Genomic DNA, 10425 nt, shown 5'->3' on the forward strand with positions numbered 1-10425 from the left:
CCCAGCTCTGGGCATCTGTAGGCGCCACCCCGAAGCTAGGGTCACTGCTGTGGCCTCGCTGACCCGACCAGGGACAGGGAAAGAGGTGTGGCGGGGGCCGGGCCACTGTATCCCCTCATGTAGGGGCGACAGTCACCTGCGAGCCTCTCTCTGTCTGAGGCCGCCAGCACACAGCCCTGCTCCAGGACAGACCCGAGGTAGGTGGCCACCATGTTGCCCTTCTCTCTTGTGTCCCTTCTGGCTGCCGTCTGGGGCCACATGGCCAGGACCTGGGTCCAGATCTGTTTGGTTCTGAAATCGTCCTCTGAGCCACCCTCCCATTGCCTGTAGCTAACTCCCCACAGAAAAGAAAGCAAAACAGACAAGAAACCTGGTTAAGGGTGAGGAGGAAGGCCAGGGAGGCTGCTCAGCAGCACAGCACCTGTCTGGCAAGCGCAAGGTCCTGGGTTCTATTCCCAGTACAAAAATAATAATAATAATGAAGAGGACACAACCGTGAGGGCAGCTGCTTCCCAATCCCCAGAAAGCGGCATGGGGTGCACCGCGGTGGGAGGGCACAGTGGTGATGCGGGTGTCCATGCAGGTGTAGTGATTCTCCAAATAGCAAACAGAACTACTGTGCAACCCGGAGTTCCTCCTCTGGGTCTGTACCCAAAAAAGCAGGGACAGGAAGGGACACTTGTCCCCCATCTCCACACTGGGTCCCTCAGCAGCCACGCGGTGGGAGGGTGAGCCGTTGGCGGTCTGTCCATACTGTGAGTGCCCCGCCCCAAGCAGGAAGCAGTCTTGAGCCCTGCTACAGTGTGGACACCAGGGACATTGCCTGAGTGGCCTTCCCCCATCCTAAGGGGACAAGGGCCATGTGATTGCACTTCTACTCACTTCCACGAGGGCCCAGGGCCGCCACACCACAGGCACAGGAAGTGGGCGTGGGGCTCAGGTGCTGGGCCTGGGGTGGAGGCCCCACTGCTGGATGAGAGCGCAAGCTGCAGGTGACCATGAGCACAGCGCTATGGAGATTGCACTACCAGGTCTCCAAATGAGACGTGCGCTGGTGAGTGTTGGGAAAGGGTCTGCTGCAGCCCATCGTCGGTAGGGCCCCTGGCCGCGAGGGTGGCCAAGCCGGGCATTCAGCACCTTGGAGAGGGGCACCGCAGAGCCCAGCGCCAAAGTCCTGGGTCTCTGGGCTCCGCCTGCCCCTCCCTGGGGTGGGACGCCCTGGGGACATGTGGTCCTCCCGGCCATGCACAGGAGGGACCCACAGAGGAGGAGGTAGGGCATGGTGGGGCTGGGGAGGCCTGGGCCAGCCTTCTCTGGGCCCCATGACCCAGAGAAGGCTGCTGCCCATGCTGGCCCACTGGGCCTGTCCATGTTCTCCAGCACTTCTGGGGTCCAGGAGGACCCCACTGGGCTGGGCAGAAACGACCAGGTGGGCAGGCATGGGGAGGAGGAGGGTGGTCAACCCACGCCTGCTCAGCATGTACCTGGCCCGAAGCCTCCCCGGACCAGCTTGTCCCCAGGGCAAGTACCCGAGACGGGCTTGTCGTCCCCCTGTTGCAGGGCATGAGGGCTGTGGCATTTAGTGGGCAGGAACTGTGGTGGCACAGGGACAGGCCTGCCTTTCTGCACCATCTCTGGTGCACCCGCATGCCCTGCAGTCAGCTCTAAGTGCCCCAGCCTGTTGAGGGAGGCCGCAGAGGCTGCCACTCAGGCTCCCCAGGACATGGTGCCTGGACCCAGCCACAGAGGTCCCAATGCCAGTCTTCCCTGAGGTACGGATGCCCCACACAGCATAGCGCTGCTGACCCCTGAGGTGCGCCACACAGCTGGATCCCCAGGGCCCTGCGGGATGGAGCACTAGCTGCCCGCAGGGAGCTGTCACATTTCTTTCTCCACCCCCATATTGCTGTTCTGAAAAGCGAGGTGGGACAGGTCCCTCTAAAATGAAAGCATAAATTGGGTGTGGTGGTGATGGAGACCACTAAGAGGCGGCTCTGAGCAGGACTTAAATTAACCAAGTGGCTTCCATGTTCATTTGTGAGTCTGTCCAAGGCCTGAGCCCCTTGTCTGGAGATGGGCAACAGACTCATAGTAAGTGAACCACTGAGTCACCGGTCCCAGCTGAGGCCTGTAGCGGAGGGTGAAGCCATGAAGCTTCAAAGGACAAGACAAGGTCACAGCCAAGGACACCTGGCTCCAACATCTATTAACTAGATAAAGACTGTAGCTGCACCAGGCATGGTGACGCACACCTGTAATCCCAGCACTTGGAAGGCTGAGGCAGGAGGATCATTGTGAGTTCAGGACCAGCCTGGGCTACAAAGTGAGCTGCATAGGAGACCCTGTCTCAAAAAGCCAAAAAAAAAAAAAGGCTATAGCCGAGGGATCTCACTCCTGGGTAGAGACCTTCCTGGGGATAATACAGTCCTCCTAAATTAACATAATGTCTTACTTGGAGAAGCCCTTGAGCGGACTCTCAAGGTCCTTGAACATTACTGGGCCCTGCCATTCAAGGCAGAGTCCTGCCTTTCTTCAGTATTCCCCCACCTTGTTTGATAACTAAATAAATATGGGCCACCCAAAGAATGTCTTGGTTTTAGCCTGAGACAATCTTGAATTCTGTGAGAGGGTTTTGATCCTCCTGGAGCCCTGAAATCATTTCATCTGTCTCTTTCATTTAGTCTTTGCTATCCACTCATTTGGGAGATTGCAGACCTGATCAGTCCACAATAACTAGAGGATAAAATTAGCCTGATGTGGTGGTGCATGCCTGTGGTCCCAGCACTCCAGAAGGCTGAGACAGGAGGATTGCAAATTTGAGCCCAGCCTGGGCAACTTAGTGACTTTTTGAGACCCTGTCTCAAGTTAAAAAGGGCTGGGGATGCAGCTCGGTGTGTGAAGCCCTGGGTTTAACGCCAGTACCACACACACACACACACATACACACACACACACACACACACACACACACACGAGAGGAAGGGGGCAGGAGGCAGGTGGCAGGCTGGTCCCCAAGAGCTACCCTCAATGGCCTGCAGGGGCGGGGCTGTGGGCTCCCAGGGCTCTGGTTGTCTGAGACCAGGGGGGCCCAGAGCTGCCCACCCCGACTGCTGTGCAGGGCCCCGCGTGAGGGCAGCCTCAGGGCAAGGCTGGGGGGGGCTTGGGCTCAGTGGTGAGGGGGCCCAGGGTGGTCGCTGGCCCATCCCAGACGTCAGCTGGGGCCTTGCTGTGGACAGGCTAGTGCTGGGTCCCAAGGAGGGACAGGGTCTGCGGGTAACCCTCACTGGCCCTCACCCCCTCTCAGAAGGAAGCGCTCCCTGCTTGCTTTGAACAGTCAGGGAAGGGCGTCATGAAATCTTATTTCCACTTAAATGTGTGTTCAGTGAATTGCCGCGGTTTATGGGACATTTGGACCCAGCTGTAATTGCCTTAAATGATGGAGACGGTGCTGGGAAGACGCTCCCAGGAAGCCAGCGAGCTCCTTCCTTCTGTGCAGCTCCGGGGCCACGTTGCAGTGGAGGAGCTGAGAGCGGGCCAGGGGCCTGTCCTTGTCCTCCCAGGCCGGAGGCCCTGGGGGGCACAGGAAGCCCAGCCCTGGCCCTGGGTGGCCCTCCCACCTGGCTGGCTGCTCCTGGTTTCCGGGGAGGCTGAGTATCTCGTCTAAGGTCACACAGCGAGCCAAGAGCAGCAGCAGGAGCTGGTCAGTGTGTGTGACTCTGGGGCCAACTTGCTATCTTGTCCCCCAGTCACCGACGGCAAGACCTTGACCTTGCTGCGGCAGCCTGACCAGGGCAAGAGCTGTGCGCGGGATTAGGAGAGCGCACCTCTGTGGCTGGGTGGGTCGTGGGCGTGGCCTGGGGCCTATACCTGGTCCCTGACCTCTTCCCTCCAGCACGGGTCCCTGCTCTGTTTCCCAGCTGCCGCGAGCCCAGTATCTTTGCTTGCCACGCCATTCACCTCGATGTTCCTGCCTTGGAGCCAGCCGACTGTGGCCTGCACCCTCTGAGCCCATGAGCCAAGAACCCCTCTCCTCCTGTAAGTTGTGGGTATCAGACAAGTGTCCCAGCCCGAGCAAGCTGACCAGTACACCTCCCCTGGGCTGTTGTGTGGATGGCTGCAGGGGTGGAGGGAGGAGGGGGACAGCTCAGACCCCACCCATTCCCCCCAGGTCAGCTGCTGCCCTGTAAGCCAACTGCTTGTCAGGACCAGGCAGCGGGAAGAACTGTCATCCCCTGGCCCAACATGGCGGGGACTGGCGAGCTGTGGGGTCAGATGCCCAGCTCCTGGCTGACCAGGATGGTCGCTGCCATTTCATTATCTTACAAGCCGGAAAATTATTATTCATGACAGCAAACTTAAAAATGAAATAATAAGTCTGTCCTTTTAGAAAGCAAATTGGGATGCTGGAATATTCATGAGCTGTGACTTCATGGGAGATTATCATTTGGTTAAGTCAGCAGCGGAGGAATTTAGGGAAATGCGCCTGTCAGTCTGAGGAAGCGGGTGATTAATACTTTCCTGTTTGTGGGGCCCCCGGACGGGTGCATTTTTAATGTAATAATTAATTAACCTTGGGATCACTCACATTTCATGGGCTCCTGATGCCTCAGCTGCAGGCTGGAGTGTAGCCCTTCCCAGGCCAGCACCCGGGCCCACTCCTGGGGCCTCTGAGCTGCCGCCCTGGGCACCTGAGAAGGCCAGGTTGAGCCGCACCAGGTGGGAGGCTCCCATGGGGTGGGTGGGGTGGCCAGGGACGCAGCCCTGTGGCAGTGAGTACCCGACCTCTCGGTGAGTGGGGGTTGGGGAGGGCCCCATTCTTGTGCTTGCCTGCTGCCCGGCTTCCTATGGAAAAGGAGTCTTTGGAGCCAGTTCGGCTAGAGAGCTCCAGGTGAGATCAACCTGCATTTAGGTGGCTGGGGAGCTTACGCCAGAGGAGAGGACAGAGAGACAGGGACGGGCCACGGGCAAGACTTGCACAGGACAGCAGGAACCATCAAGGTGGGGAGGAGGCCCGACAGGTCCCCTCGGAGCCCCAGAGGGACCAGCCCTGACCGCGGCCTGCTGACCACGCCCTCTGGGACTCGCAAGGACAGGCCCGTGTGGGCGGGGAAACCACTGTCTGGGTTTCGGACTCTGTCACCTTTGTCGCACGGCCCAGCTCCCCAGCAGGGTCGGCTCTGGTGGGGGCCTGAGGGGCCACAGGCAGCACAGGGCCTCGGGAGGCAGATTTCCTCTGCAGAGTGTGGGCCTAGAGGTGCGCTCACACCTGGGCTCCCCAGCCTGGCAGCGGAGTGGAGGGCCGAGGGCCTCCCTCCACCTGCTGCCCGCTCCCAGAGCCCTGTGCCCATGCTGCGGCTGGCACCTTCTCTGCCCAGCTCCTCGGGGTCCTGCAGTGTCTGGAGATGGGACGTGGGGACGCGAGGCCCCTGAGGTCCCGGGTCCCCCACACCGGCACAGGTGTATACATGCGCTCACACGCACTACACTCATAAACACACGCAAACTCACAAACGCACCCCCACCCAAAGGCATTCACGTACACGCGCGTGCACACACGCACACACGCATGCATGCACTCGCATCACGCACCGCACCCCCCAGCGGTCCCCTCTTCAGGCAGGACAACTCATCTGCGCCCTCTAGTGGCTTTCTTGAGGAACTGCCGCCTCTCCCACTTTTTTTTTTCCTTTTAGATTGAGACAGGGCTGGCTGAACAGTGACTGTGAAGCCCAGGTTACCCTCAAATTCTTGATCCTCCTGCCTCAGCCTCTCGAGTGCTGGGATTATAGGTGTGCATGAGAATGCCCAGAAGCCTTCACTTTATTTGTTTTTTGTTTGTTTTTGGTTTTTTGAGAGAGGGTTTCCTATGTAGCCCAGGTTGGCCTTGAGCTTGAAGCGATCCTCCTGCCTCAGCCTCCTGAGTGCTGGAATTACAGGCGTGTGCCACTACGCCATCACTTTCTTAATCATTTCCAGCGCAGTGGAGGTCTCTGAGGTAGGTGTGGGTGTTGGGGCCAGACTTGGGTCCCTTTGCAGGTGTCCCAGCCTGCCCAGTCCTGCCTGGGCTGGGCTCATCACAGACAGCTGGGGCCATGCTGGGCGAGGGTGGTGGCCCCGGGAAGCTTGGCCTCGTCCTGGGTGCCCTGCGCAGGGCAGCTGGGACAGCCCCTCACTCCAGGCCCTGCAGAGCCAGGAATCTCAGGGTCTGGCTGGCTCAGACCAACCGAAGCTGGACTGGGCAGACCGGGAGGGGACCCTGCCGAGGGCCAGGAGACATGCCTGCCAGCACAGGGTGGGTATCACCAAGCCTCGGGGAGGGGGTTGGGTGTGGTGTTCTGCGTGGGAGCGGCAATGGTGGTCCTAGAGACCGGCCTGCAGTGACCTTGGGCCAGCGTGGTCCTCCGGATGGGGCGAGCAAGAGCCCCTGCATGAACTCTCTGAAGGCCCCTTGCCCTGTCCTCCACCAGGTGAGACTCCAGCGACCTCCCACCTGCCCCTAGCAGCAGGCAATGCAGCACACAGGAAGTACTCAGAGAAGTACGGGTGGGTGGGGGCTGAGCCCTGGCCTGGTGAGCCCTGTGTTCCCCGGGAGACAGGGTGCACGGCGAGCTTTGGGCAGCAGCACCTGGGCTCGGGGGCCTGGGGGAGAAGCTGAGCCCTGCAAGGTTAGGGAGTGGAGCTTGGAGTGTGCTCCTCTGAAGAGCTGCACCCGGCACCCCACTTAGCCTCTGCCAGAGGTGTGAACCCCAACATGCCTCCCTGGGATGGGGTCAGGTGGCTGCAGGGGCTCCGGGAAGCCCCCCGTGTCCACACTGAAGCCCAGCCCTGGGAGAGGGGAGCAAGCAGGGTGCCAGCCAGCCAACTGAGTCCTCCCCACGTGCACCCCTCACCCCAGCGATGCCGGTGCCAGGTCTGGGAGGACCCAGGCTCTGAAGATTGGGCAGCTTTGCACTGGGAGCAGGAAGGAGGAGGCGCAGCGAGGGCCAGGGCGGGACTGTGCTGAGACAGGGAAGGGAAGATGCAGCTTCCAGACATGACCAGCAGGGGGCCTCAAGAAGCTGCTTAGCTGGTGGTGCGAGCCTGTCATCCCAGCACCGTGGGAGGAGGCTGAGGCAACAGGATCTCAAGTTTGGGACCAGCCCCGACAATTTAGTAACTTGGCAAAGCCCTGTCTCAAGATAAAAAATAAAAACTAGAGTTTGGGTGCAGCTCAGTCCTAAGGCTCTGGGTTCAATCCCCAGCCTGAAAATAAAAGACACCACTTCAGACTCAGTAGATCACTGACAGAGGAGGGGCGGAGGGGTGCCGCTCCCCACCCTCGCCCACACACCGAAGGCCTAGGCTGGGGCACAGGAGCTGGGGCCCCTGGGATGGGGGCGCCCCACCGGAACCACAGCTGAACCCCTCTCCCTGCAGCTGCCTGTGTGGGCTCCCTGGAGGCCCCCAGATACGCCCTCTGCCTGACCTGGGCTGCAGAGGGGACCCGGCTTGGCAGGGGTCTTTATGGGCATCACAAGGCTCTCAGATAAGGTCACTGTGGGGGGAAGAGGGGGTGATGCTAAGGTGACACGGGAGAAACACAGGAGGCCACGGAAGCCCGAGGCAGGGGTTAGACTGGAGCAGCTTCCTGCCACAGACACCTGGAGCCATCAGCAGCTGGAGAAGCCACAAGGACCCTTTCCCACCACCTTTCCTAAGCCACACCGGGGTGGCGGTGCTTTGCACGGGAGATGAATGCAGCCTCATTCTGCCCACGGCAGCCTCCACGGGGTGGGCAGCTGGTGGGGGTGGCCTCAGCCGCCCTTGCAGCCTCCGTGTGCTTGCGTTCTGGTCCGGGCTCTGAGCCTTTGCCTGCGTGGTCGTACAGACAGGCGGTGTCCGGGGTGGGGGGGCCCCATGCTGTACAGCCCAGGGAACTGTGAAGGGTGGGAGTGCCACATGGAGACCCAGATCCCCTGCTGGAAGCAGGTGCCTCCGGGGTGCTTGTGTGCTTAGCCTGGCAGTGTGCCCGACTTCTTCCCATTGGAGTGGTACGGCCTGCTGTGGGGCCTCTCCACGGGTCTCTCCTCAGGCGCCCTGGGCCTTTCCTGCCTGCAGTGCCCTGCTCCCATCCCCAGTCGGCTTCTCAGAGCAGTGACCACCTCCTTATGGCCCGAGACTGCACCGGGGGTGCACTTGTGGCCCTGCTGGCGGCCTCCCGGGCCCTGTCCCTTCCCAGGCACTCTGACCTGTCCCCAGGCTTGTTACTCCCCTGGAGAGGACACCACAGACCAGGCTTAGGCAGAAGCAGGGCCCCAGGTGCTCCTGGGAACAAGCTCAGGCCAGGCACAGGGACGGCAACCTCACAGGGAGGGCCACCAGCCAGCTCAGGACAGATGCCCAAGTGGCCCCGGGGTCCAGCCTGGACAGGCCAGTGGAGCTTCTGCCAGCCCTGGATTCAAGACCCATAATGGAGTTGTTTTGGGAACTGAGTGAGGCCACTTTGTCAGTCAGTGTCACTGTGGGTGCAGATGACAGAGGAGGGCAGCAGCTGCCAGGCCCCACAGACCCCCTGGGACACTGAGTGAGGCTCCTGGTTCTTCCAGCCCCCTCGTCCTCCAAGCCTTTCCCACTTCCGTGCCGTGGGTCACATTCTGAGACCCTTCCCGTACTCCTTCACTGTTTTCCCCTCCTGCAGGAGGGGGTGGGCACCACCATCGCTACTGCTGCCCTGAAGACAGCTGGCCACTGTCCCCGCCCAGGCCTGGCTCCCGAATGGTAGCCCTGTACATTCAGTGCCCCTTGGCCACCTCCCCCCAGGGTCCCTGCACATCCAGGCGCCCGTCCCAAGCCGAGCTCCGTGCTCCTCCGTGGGCCAGCTCCTTGCTCCTCCTCCTCCTGTCTCAGCTACCGTGGTAGCTTGGTCCCCAGGCTCTGCCAGTCCTGCTGGCCTCACTGCCTGCGGCCTCAAATCTGTGTGCCCTTCACTGTCCTGGGCCAGACCTCCACACTACTCCCTGGAGGACACACAGCTACTGGCTGGGCTCCTACCCTCCTCAGTCTCTGCTGTCCTCACCCAGGCCAGGTCAGTCCCCTTCCGCACTCCCAGCTGGTGTGTGTATGTCCCATCGTCCCAGGGGGCGGTGGGCTGCCCGGCCCCATGCTAACCCCTCCCCCAATTCCCTCTTCTGCTCCACAGAGTCAGAGGCTGCCCCTGCACCTGCTTGGCCCGGGGTCTCCACCTCTCCCTGGCTCATCTTTGCTCGTTAAGGTTTCTGAATGGATGAAATGAGTGTGTGCAGGTAGCCAGGGACCAAGGTCTGCCCCAACTGCACCATTCGTTTTAGTCAGCTGTTAAGGAAAACAAATAACCAATAAAGCATGGTGAGGAAGACTTTATTCGGGACAAATGACACAGCACAGCAGGGCCACTGCAAAGGGGTCTTGCCTCGGGGAGGGACAGGGCTCACTCTGAACACAGCGCGGGGCTGTGTTCATTTATAGCCAAGGGGCGGCTGAGGGGCAGTCTGGGAGAAGTGGGAGGGGCCTCCCTGGCCCACAGTGGATCCACACGTCACCTGGAGACGCGCAGCCCGGAGCGCCTGCTAAACTGCCGAAGCAGCGTTCTCTGCGCACCCGCGCGGCCACACCCACAGCAGGGTCCACAAGCTGGGCTCTCCGAGAGGAGCCACGGCCCAGGCAGCAGACCCCGGCTCCAACCTCCTGTGCAGGCACCACCCAGGGCTGAGCGCGGGAATCACGCTTCTAACAAGCTCCCTGGGAGACTGGTCTGCGCCTCACTTGGAAAATCTCTGCTCGAGGGCCGTGCAGTCCAGAGGAAACAAAATACGGGCCACGTATACAACTAAAATTTCCTAGTGGCCATGTTCTAAAAAGGCAATTAGAAACGGGTGGAACTACTTTTGCTTTGCGGTGCTGGGGATCGAACCCAGGGCCTTACCCTGGCAAGGGTTGCACCGCTGAGCTGCACGTCCAACGAAGATGAATTTTAAGAATATATTTTACTTAATCCCAAATATGTATTCAATATAAACATACATTCCATATAAGGCCCTGGCCGCGCTATGTCACATCCTTTCTTCCTCTCTCGCTGAGAGCTGGGGTGTCCCTGACCCGGGATACCACGCCAGTTTGGACCAGCCAGCGCTCCGCGGTCCCGGGTGCTTAGCACTGCCGAAGGCAAAGGCGGCCGAAGAACTACAGCCCCCAGCATGCATCTGGAGTGACCATGAAGCACTTCCTACGCGCGGCGGAGGAAGAACTACGCCCCAGAACTACGATTCCCGGCACACGATTGGCGCGTCGGCTACGCACTTCCGGTGCGGCGGAGGCAGCGCGCCCCCGGCGGTTGTGCGGTGGCAGCGCGGTGCTAGCGGAGCGATCGCTCCGGCCGCGGCGAGTGACGGACGGCCGGGCCGAGGGGAG

The 10425-nt window shown here is 60.7% G+C and overlaps 1 protein-coding gene across 1 annotated transcript in view; it reads left to right on the forward strand.

The window, feature by feature from the left end:
* Window positions 1–10329: 10329 nt before the first annotated feature.
* Window positions 10330–10425, forward strand: part of Ubac1 (UBA domain containing 1) — a gene marked incomplete in the record, with an annotated part of 19341 nt that continues 19245 nt past the window's right edge. The window contains 1 exon segment of the mRNA XM_005408533.2: window positions 10330–10425.

Source organism: Chinchilla lanigera, unplaced genomic scaffold (genome assembly GCF_000276665.1).
Source record: "Chinchilla lanigera isolate Chin_1 unplaced genomic scaffold, ChiLan1.0 scaffold00112, whole genome shotgun sequence".
NCBI classification, from domain to species: domain Eukaryota; kingdom Metazoa; phylum Chordata; class Mammalia; order Rodentia; family Chinchillidae; genus Chinchilla; species Chinchilla lanigera.